Genomic DNA, 9,001 nt, shown 5'->3' on the forward strand with positions numbered 1-9,001 from the left:
ACTGCCTTGACGTTCAAGCCAAGGATCGACTCCCACCACGTGTGGACGTGGGACAGCCCTGTGGGAAAGCCTCGTGGGAAAGCCTCGTGGAAAAGACTCGAGGGAAAACCATAGATCCTTTGATCCACGCGGCGGACTGCGTGACACTGCTGCTACCGCTCTGGAGGAAAGCGCAAGTGCACGCCCGCATTCGAGACGAAGACTGCCTCCCCTGGGGAGACTCCAGAAGTACCCCAAGATCCATGTCAGCACTGGAGAGGAATCCTCAGGTTCCGGCCCGGACTCCACACAAGGACTTATGCCCCGGCATCGACGGGAGAGGAATCCCCAGAGGCCCCCGAGGAACTCGCATGGGGACTGGCCTTTCCTGAGGCCACCAGAGCGGGTCCCTGAGGTCGCCGTCGTAAGTCGAGATCACCTGCCGCAACTCGAGAAAATCCAGGAGGTTTTGCCCTCCAGGCGAGATGAGGCCCATTTCCGCTGAGGCTTCTCGAGGCCAATCACATCTAACCACTGGAACTTCCAAAGGGTCCTTCACACCATTGCTGCAACTCAAGAAGTTCCCCGACATACACGTCTCCACTCGAGAGGAAGCACGTGGGGTCCCGCACACATCCAGGGAAGCCCCGTTTCCGCCTCCTAGCTCGAGATGAGGGATCCTTTCCCTGTTTCATAGGGAAAGAATTCCCGGCGTTCCCGTCGCATCTCAAGAGGAGGCGCTCTCCACAGGAAAGGCGAGAGGAACTCCAGGGTCGTGACACCATTACAAGACTCCCCCAGATGTGTCAGTCCATTCCAGATGAACCTGTTTTCCGTGCACTGCCTTGACGTTCAAGCCGAGGATCGACTCCCACCACGTGTGCACGTGGGACAGCCCTGTGGGAAAGCCTCGTGGGAAAGCCTCGTGGGAAAGACTCGAGGGAAAACGATAGATCCTTTGATCCACGCGGCGGACTGCGTGACACTGCTGCTACCGCTCTGGAGGAAAGCGCAAGTGCATGCTCGCATTCGAGACGAGGACTGACTCCCCTGGGGAGACTCCAGAAGTACCCCAAGATCCATGTCAGCACTGGAGAGGAATCCTCAGGTTCCGGCCCCGACTCCACACAAGGTCGTAGGCCCGGCATCGACGGGAGAGGAATCCCGAGAGGCCCCCGAGGAACTCGCATGGGGACTGGCCTTTCCTGAGGCCACCAGAGCTGTTCCCTGAGGTCCCCATCGTAAGTCGAGAGCACCTGCCGCAACTCGAGAAAATCCAGGAGGTTTTGCCCTCCAGGCCAGATGAGGCCCATTTCCGCTGAGGCTTCTCGAGGCCAATCACATCTAACCACTGGAACTTCCAAAGGGTCCTTCACACCATTGCTGCAACTCAAGAAGTTCCCCGACATACCCGTCTCCACTCGAGAGGAAGCACGTGGGGTCCCGCACACATCCAGGGGAGCCCCGTTTCCGCCTCCTAGCTCGAGATGAGGGATCCTTTCCCTGTTTCATAGGGAAAGAATTCCCGGCGTTCCCGTCGCATCTCAAGAGGAGGCGCTCTCCACAGGAAAGGCGAGAGGAACTCCAGGGTCGTGACACCATTCCAAGAGTCCCCCAGATGTGTCAGTCCATTCCAGAGGAACCTGTTTTCCCTGCACTGCCTTGACGTTCAAGCCGAGGATCGACTCCCACCACGTGTGCACGTGGGACAGCCCTGTGGGGAAGCCTCGTGGGAAAGCCTCGTGGGAAAGACTCGAGGGAAAACCATAGATCCTTTGATCCACGCGGCGGACTGCGTGACACTGCTGCTACCGCTCTGGAGGAAAGCGCAAGTGCATGCCCGCATTCGAGACGAGGACTTACTCCCCTGGGGAGACTCCAGAAATACCCCAAGATCCATGTCAGCACTGGAGAGGAATCCTCAGGTTCCGGCCCCGACTCCACACAAGGGCTTAGGCCCTGGCATCGACGGGAGAGGAATCCCGAGACGCCCCCGAGGAACTCGCATGGGGACTGGCCTTTCCTGAGGCCACCAGAGCGGGTCCCTGAGGTCCCCGTTGTAAGTCGAGAGCACCTGCCGCAACTCGAGAAAATCCAGGAGGTTTTGCCCTCCAGGCGAGATGAGGCCCATTTCCGCTGAGGCTTCTCGAGGCCAATCACATCTAACCACTGGAACTTCCAAAGGGTCCTTCACACCATTGCTGCAACTCAAGAAGTTCCCCGACATACCCGTCTCCACTCGAGAGGAAGCACGTGGGGTCCCGCACACAACCAGGGGAGCCCCGTTTCCGCCTCCTAGCTTGAGATGAGGGATCCTTTCCCTGTTTCGTAGGGAAAGAATTCCCGGCGTTCCAGTCGCATCTCAAGAGGAGGCGCTCTCCACAGGAAAGGCGAGAGGAACTCCAGGGTCGTGACACCATTCCAAGAGTCTCCCAGATGTGTCAGTCCATTAAAGAGGAACCTGTGTTCCCTGCACTGCCTTGACGTTCAAGCCGAGGATCGACTCCCACCACGTGTGCACGTGGGACAGCCCTGTGGGAAAGCCTCGGGGGAAAGCCTCGTGGGAAAGACTCGAGGGAAAACCATAGATCCTTTGATCCACGCGGCGGACTGCGTGACACTGCTGCTACCGCTCTGGAGGAAAGCGCAAGTGCATGCCCGCATTCGAGACGAGGACTGACTCCCCTGGGGAGACTCCAGAAGTACCCCAAGATCCATGTCAGCACTGGAGAGGAATCCTCAGGTTCCGGCCCCGACTCCACACAAGGTCTTAGGCCCCGGCATCGACGGGAGAGGAATCCCGAGAGGCCCCCGAGGAACTCGCATGGGGACTGGCCTTTCCTGAGGCCACCAGAGCGGGTCCCTGAGGTCCCCGTCGTAAGTCGAGAGCACCTGCCGCAACTCGAGAAAATCCAGGAGGTTTTGCCCTCCAGGCGAGATGAGGCCCATTTCCGCTGAGGCTTCTCGAGGCCAATCACATCTAACCACTGGAACTTTCAGAGGGTCCTTCACACCCTTGCTGCAACTCAAGAAGTTCCCCGACATACCCGTCTCCACTCGAGAGGAAGCACGTGGGGTCCCGCACACATCCAGGGGAGCCCCGTTTCCGCCTCCTAGCTTGAGATGAGGGATCCTTTCCCTGTTTCGTAGGGAAAGAATTCCCGGCGTTCCCGTCGCATCTCAAGAGGAGGCGCTCTCCACAGGAAAGGCGAGAGGAACTCCAGGGTCGTGACACCATTCCAAGAGTCCTCCAGATGTGTCAGTCCATTCCAGAGGAACCTGTTTTCCCTGCACTGCCTTGACGTTCAAGCCGAGGATCGACTCCCACCACGTGTGCACGTGGGACAGCCCTGTGGGAAAGCCTCGTGGGAAAGCCTCGTGGGAAAGACTCGAGGGAAAAACATAGATCCTTTGATCCACGGGGCGGACTGCGTGACACTGCTGCTACCGCTCTGGAGGAAAGCGCAAGTGCATGCCCGCATTCGAGACGAGGACTGACTCCCCTGGGGAGACTCCAGAAGTACCCCAAGATCCATGTCAGCACTGGAGAGGAATCCTCAGGTTCCGGCCCCGACTCCACACAAGGGCTTAGGCCCGGGCATCGACGGGAGAGGAATCCCGAGACGCCCCCGAGGAACTCGCATGGGGACTGGCCTTTCCTGAGGCCACCAGAGCGGGTCCCTGAGGTCCCCGTTGTAAGTCGAGAGCACCTGCCGCAACTCGAGAAAATCCAGGAGGTTTTGCCCTCCAGGCGAGATGAGGCCCATTTCCGCTGAGGCTTCTCGAGGCCAATCACATCTAACCACTGGAACTTCCAAAGGGTCCTTCACACCATTGCTGCAACTCAAGAAGTTCCCCGACATACCAGTCTCCACTCGAGAGGAAGCCCGTGGGGTCCCGCACACATCCAGGGGAGCCCCGTTTCCGCCTCCTAGCTCGAGATGAGGGATCCTTTCCCTGTTTCGTAGCGAAAGAATTCCCGGCGTTCCCGTCGCATCTCAAGAGGAGGCGCTCTCCACAGGAAAGGCGAGAGGAACTCCAGGGTCGTGCCACCATTCCAAGAGTCCCCCAGATGTGTCAGTCCATTCCAGAGGAACCTGTTTTCCCTGCACTGCCTTGACGTTCAAGCCGAGGATCGACTCCCACCACGTGTGCACGTGGGACAGCCCTGTGGGAAAGCCTCGTGGGAAAGCCTCGTGGGAAAGACTCGAGGGAAAACCATAGATCCTTTGATCCACGCGGCGGACTGCGTGACACTGCTGCTACGGCTCTGGAGGAAAGCGCAAGTGCATGCCCGCATTCGAGACGAGGACTGACGCCCCTGGGGAGACTCCAGAAGTACCCCAAGATCCATGTCAGCACTGGAGAGGAATCCTCAGGTTCCGGCCCCGACTCCACACAAGGTCTTAGGCCCCGGCATCGACGGGAGAGGAATCCCGAGAGGCCCCCGAGGAACTCGCATGGGGACTGGCCTTTCCTGAGGCCACAAGAGCGGGTCCCTGAGGTCCCCATCGTAAGTCGAGAGCACCTGCCGCAACTCGAGAAAATCCAGGAGGTTTTGCCCTCCAGGCGAGATGAGGCCCATTTCCGCTGAGGCTTCTCAAGGCCAATCACATCTAACCACTGGAACTTCCAAAGGGTCCTTCACACCATTGCTGCAACTCAAGAAGTTCCCCGACATACACGTATCCACTCGAGAGGAAGCACGTGGGGTCCCGCACACATCCAGGGAAGCCCCGTTTCCGCCTCCTAGCTCGAGATGAGGGATCCTTTCCCTGTTTCATAGGGAAAGAATTCCCGGCGTTCCCGTCGCATCTCAAGAGGAGGCGCTCTCCACAGGAAAGGCGATAGGAACTCCAGGGTCGTGACACCATTCCAAGAGTCCCCCAGATGTGTCAGTCCATTCCAGAGGAACCTGTTTTCCCTGCACTGCCTTGACGTTCAAGCCGAGGATCGACTCCCACCACGTGTGCACGTGGGACAGCCCTGTGGGAAAGCCTCGTGGGAAAGCCTCGTGGGAAATACTCGAGGGAAAACCATAGATCCTTTGATCCACGCGGCGGACTGCGTGACACTGCTGCTACCGCTCTGGAGGAAACCGCAATGCATGCCCGCATTCGAGACGAGGACTGACTCCCCTGGGGAGACTCCAGATGTACCCCAAGATCCATGTCAGCACTGGAGAGGAATCCTCAGGTTCCGGCCCCGACTCCACACAAGGTCTTAGGCCCCGGCATCGACGGGAGAGGAATCCCGAGAGGCCCCCGAGGAACTCGCATGGGGACTGGCCTTTCCTGAGGCCACCAGAGCGGGTCCCTGAGGTCCCCGTCGTAAGTCGAGAGCACCTGCCGCAACTCGAGAAAATCCAGGAGGTTTTGCCCTCCAGGCGAGATGAGGCCCATTTCCGCTGAGGCTTCTCGAGGCTAACCACGTCTAACCACTGGAACATCCAAAGGGTCCTTCACACCCTTGCTGCAACTCAAGAAGTTCCCCGACATACCCGTCTCCACTCGAGAGGAAGCACGTGGGTCCCGCACACATCCAGGGGAGACCCGTTTCCGCCTCCTAGCTCGAGATGAGGGATCCTTTCCCTGTTTCGTAGGGAAAGAATTCCCGGCGTTCCCGTCGCATCTCAAGAGGAGGCGCTCTCCACAGGAAAGGCGAGAGGAACTCCAGGGTCGTGCCACCATTCCAAGAGTCCTCCAGATGTGTCAGTCCATTCCAGAGGAACCTGTTTTCCCTGAACTGCCTTGACGTACAAGCCGAGGATCGACTCCCACCACGTGTGCACGTGGGACAGCTCTGTGGGAAAGCCTCGGGGGAAAGCCTCGTGGGAAAGACTCGAGGGAAAACCATAGATCCTTTGATCCACGCGGCGGACTGCGTGACACTGCTGCTACCGCTCTGGAGGAAAGCGCAAGTGCATGTCCGCATTCGAGACGAGGACTGACTCCCCTAGGGAGACTCCAGAAGTACCCCAAGATCCATGTCAGCACTGGAGAGGAATCCTCAGGTTCCGGCCCCGACTCCACACAAGGTCTTAGGCCCCGGCATCGACGGGAGAGGAATCCCGAGAGGCCCCCGAGGAACTCGCATGGGGACTGGCCTTTCCTGAGGCAACCAGAGCGGGTCCCTGAGGTCCCCGTCGTAAGTCGAGAGCACCTGCCGCAACTCGAGAAAATCCAGGAGGTTTTGCCCTCCAGGCGAGATGAGGCCCATTTCCCCTGAGGCTTCTCGAGGCAAATCACGTCTAACCACTGGAACTTCCAAAGGGTCCTTCACACCCTTGCTGCAACTCAAGAAGTTCCCCGACATACCCGTCTCCACTCGAGGGGAAGCACGTGGTGTCCCGCCCACATCCAGGGGAGTTTCGTTTCCGCCTCCTAGCTCGAGATGAGGGATCCTTTCCCTGTTTCGTAGGGAAAGAATTCCCGGCGTTCCCGTCGCATCTCAAGAGGAGGCGCTCTCCACAGGAAAGGCGAGAGGAACTCCAGGGTCGTGCCACCATTCCAAGAGTCCCCCAGATGTGTCAGTCCATTCCAGAGGAACCTGTTTTCCCTGCACTGCCTTGACGTTCAAGCCAAGGATCGACTCCCACCACGTGTGGACGTGGGACAGCCCTGTGGGAAAGCCTCGTGGGAAAGCCTCGTGGAAAAGACTCGAGGGAAAACCATAGATCCTTTGATCCACGCGGCGGACTGCGTGACACTGCTGCTACCGCTCTGGAGGAAAGCGCAAGTGCACGCCCGCATTCGAGACGAAGACTGCCTCCCCTGGGGAGACTCCAGAAGTACCCCAAGATCCATGTCAGCACTGGAGAGGAATCCTCAGGTTCCGGCCCGGACTCCACACAAGGACTTATGCCCCGGCATCGACGGGAGAGGAATCCCCAGAGGCCCCCGAGGAACTCGCATGGGGACTGGCCTTTCCTGAGGCCACCAGAGCGGGTCCCTGAGGTCGCCGTCGTAAGTCGAGATCACCTGCCGCAACTCGAGAAAATCCAGGAGGTTTTGCCCTCCAGGCGAGATGAGGCCCATTTCCGCTGAGGCTTCTCGAGGCCAATCACATCTAACCACTGGAACTTCCAAAGGGTCCTTCACACCATTGCTGCAACTCAAGAAGTTCCCCGACATACACGTCTCCACTCGAGAGGAAGCACGTGGGGTCCCGCACACATCCAGGGAAGCCCCGTTTCCGCCTCCTAGCTCGAGATGAGGGATCCTTTCCCTGTTTCATAGGGAAAGAATTCCCGGCGTTCCCGTCGCATCTCAAGAGGAGGCGCTCTCCACAGGAAAGGCGAGAGGAACTCCAGGGTCGTGACACCATTCCAAGAGTCCACCAGATGTGTCAGTCCATTCCAGAGGAACCTGTTTTCCCTGCACTGCCTTGACGTTCAAGCCGAGGATCGACTCCCACCACGTGTGCACGTGGGACAGCCCTGTGGGAAAGCCTCGTGGGAAAGCCTCGTGGGAAATACTCGAGGGAAAACCATAGATCCTTTGATCCACGCGGCGGACTGCGTGACACTGCTGCTACCGCTCTGGAGGAAACCGCAATGCATGCCCGCATTCGAGACGAGGACTGACTCCCCTGGGGAGACTCCAGACGTACCCCAAGATCCATGTCAGCACTGGAGAGGAATCCTCAGGTTCCGGCCCCGACTCCACACAAGGTCTTAGGCCCCGGCATCGACGGGAGAGGAATCCCGAGAGGCCCCCGAGGAACTCGCATGGGGACTGGCCTTTCCTGAGGCCACCAGAGCGGGTCCCTGAGGTCCCCGTCGTAAGTCGAGAGCACCTGCCGCAACTCGAGAAAATCCAGGAGGTTTTGCCCTCCAGGCGAGATGAGGCCCATTTCCGCTGAGGTTTCTCGAGGCTAACCACGTCTAACCACTGGAACTTCCAAAGGGTCCTTCACACCCTTGCTGCAACTCAAGAAGTTCCCCGACATACCCGTCTCCACTCGAGGGGAAGCACGTGGTGTCCCGCCCACATCCAGGGGAGCTTCGTTTCCGACTCCTAGCTCGAGATGAGGGATCCTTTCCCTGTTTCGTAGGGAAAGAATTCCCGGCGTTCCCGTCGCATCTCAAGAGGAGGCGCTCTCCACAGGAAAGGCGAGAGGAACTCCAGGGTCGTGCCACCATTCCAAGAGTCCCCCAGATGTGTCAGTCCATTCCAGAGGAACCTGTTTTCCCTGCACTGCCTTGACGTTCAAGCCAAGGATCGACTCCCACCACGTGTGCACGTGGGACAGCCCTGTGGGAAAGCCTCGTGGGAAAGCCTCGTGGAAAAGACTCGAGGGAAAACCATAGATCCTTTGATCCACGCGGCGGACTGCGTGACACTGCTGCTACCGCTCTGGAGGAAAGCGCAAGTGCATGCCCGCATTCGAGACGAAGACTGCCTCCCCTGGGGAGACTCCAGAAGTACCCCAAGATCCATGTCAGCACTGGAGAGGAATCCTCAGGTTCCGGCCCTGACTCCACACAAGGACTTATGCCCCGGCATCGACGGGAGAGGAATCCCCAGAGGCCCCCGAGGAACTCGCATGGGGACTGGCCTTTCCTGAGGCCACCAGAGCGGGTCCCTGAGGTCCCCGTCATAAGTCGAGAGCACCTGCCGCAACTCGAGAAAATCCAGGAGGTTTTGCCCTACAGGCGAGATGAGGCCCATTTCCGCTGAGGCTTCTCGAGGCCAATCACATGTAACCACTGGAACTTCCAAAGGGTCCTTCACACCCTTGCTGCAACTCAAGAAGTTCCCCGACATACCCGTCTGCACTCGAGAGGAAGCACGTGGTGTCCCGCACACATCCAGGGGAGCCCCGTTTCCGCCTCCTAGCTCGAGATGAGGGATCCTTTCCCTGTTTCGTAGGGAAAGAATTCCCGGCGTTCCCGTCGCATCTCAAGAGGAGGCGCTCTCCACAGGAAAGGCGCGAGGAACTCCAGGGTCGTGCCACCATTCCAAGAGTCCCCCAGATGTGTCAGTCCATTCCAGAGGAACCTGTTTTCCCTGCACTGCCT

The sequence above is a fragment of the Ovis canadensis genome, chromosome 24, assembly GCF_042477335.2.
Source record: "Ovis canadensis isolate MfBH-ARS-UI-01 breed Bighorn chromosome 24, ARS-UI_OviCan_v2, whole genome shotgun sequence".
NCBI lineage: Eukaryota > Metazoa > Chordata > Mammalia > Artiodactyla > Bovidae > Ovis > Ovis canadensis.